The following is a 1,817-nucleotide window of genomic DNA, read 5'->3' as shown; positions in this document are numbered from 1 at the left end:
AGAATGAGTCATTTTAATCGATAAACGAAATTTGTGTTAATAGGAACCAAAGGCGTGACCCGGGGGGGGGGGAGACATCCATCTACCCAGTCCTCAAGAATCCAAAATTATATATATATAAAAAAAAAGCCTAGACGGAAAAAGTAGAAAAAAAAATGTGGAATAAAAAAGAAAGGAAAATGCCACTCAGGCCTTAAAAAAAGAAAAAGAAAAACAGATCTAGAAGGAGAGAGTCAAAAAGGGAAAAGAAAAAAGAAAAAAAGAACGTCACCTCAGCCTTCAAAATTCCAAATTTCGAGGAACAAAGTAACAAAACAAAAATAAAAATAACAAAAAAAGAAACACCGCCATTTGTCGAACAAGAAAATCGAAATCATGTATTTCGCAACTAAATATTCCTTGCTCGAGAATGGTTAATTGAAACAGGTAAATGCGCCAGACATCTAAGGTCATATAACACTATGGTAAAGTACTGTGGCGAAAAAGGTCAATGAGTTGACGATTAGGATAAAACGCGTTAGATATCAAAGGTTATAGTGTTATAGGATAGGAAAATAGGGAAAAGGATAAAGAGGGGGTGCAAATGAAGTAAATCTGAGATTAGTAACAGAAAGGGTTAAGGGCACAGAGTGATTAGATGAAATTGAAAGCATCTGTGGCTGGGGAAGCTATAGGGACATAGTTTAAGGAAAACTGGCAAACGAGCTATTATGAAACAATCATTGGGTAATACGGGTAGAGATGGCTGTTGGAAGAGTACCAGAAGAATCCGGGGAGTGAGATAAGGGGACTGGGGAAGGAGGTGAAGTATCAGGAAGAGTGTCAGGAGGGGAGGAATCCGGAGAAGGACGCTGTTGTGACTGAAGGGATTCACGTGAGTATCCAGGTGGGAGAAGTAAGGATAATGGGGAACGAAAAGGGAATGGTGCACACGGAGAAGGAGAGGATGGGGTGTGGGAGGAAGCGGGGTAGGGGGAACTCGAGGGGGAGGAGAGTGGATATCGGCGAATACTTTGAATGTAGAGGGAACAGGGACTGGAGGATGGATGAGGGAGCAGAACATTCTCTTGGGTCATGTCCAGGAATTTTCGGATGTTTTCAGGAGTTTCTTGAGGGGAATTGAGTGGGGAGGTTTGAGAAACAAGGGATCTCTTGTGAGGAGGAGAAGAGGGGGTAGATGTTCGAGGAGCAGAAGAAGAGGAGAGCATAGGAGAGGATGTGGAAGGCGAAGGTGGAGTGGAACGTTTAGGTTGTCTGGCGCGACAGGTAAAGTGAGGAGGAGGAGGGGTAGGCATCGGAGAAGTGGTAGAGATTAGGGTATCTTGATTTAGACTGGAAAAGCACTTTGAGGGAAAGGGGCGGAGGGGTAGGGATAAGATGGTTCAGGGTAGAGGAAAGAGATACTGGTGGAGATGCAGAAACATCTTCAGAAGAGGGGGGGTGGGGGGCGTGCAGAGCGAAGGACTGTTTTGCAAATAGGTAGAGAGAGAAAAAACATTGTACCGCCACTGCATCATAGTCAACAAGGTAGGCGAGCAAGTCGTTTTCACAGTATGACAAGGTCTTGGCGCAGATAGGATGATCAGTCGAGGAGACAGGAAAAGTTCCAGTACAGGTATTAAGAGAGGAGTAAGGATCGGCAAGAATAGGCTTGCCAGTGAGGCCAGTCAGGGTAGAGAGTGCACGAGCTTGGGACGGATGTAATTATCGGGGTCGGAAAACCAACGAAATCAAACGTAGATAGGCTAGTTGACGAAGGAGCGAGTCTTAATGCCCCTAATAAGAGTAAAACATCTTCATTACTGGTCATGGTGAGC

Source organism: Penaeus vannamei, chromosome 24 (assembly GCF_042767895.1).
Source record: "Penaeus vannamei isolate JL-2024 chromosome 24, ASM4276789v1, whole genome shotgun sequence".
In the NCBI taxonomy this organism is placed as follows: domain Eukaryota; kingdom Metazoa; phylum Arthropoda; class Malacostraca; order Decapoda; family Penaeidae; genus Penaeus; species Penaeus vannamei.
Note: the sequence above shows the minus strand (reverse complement) of the source record.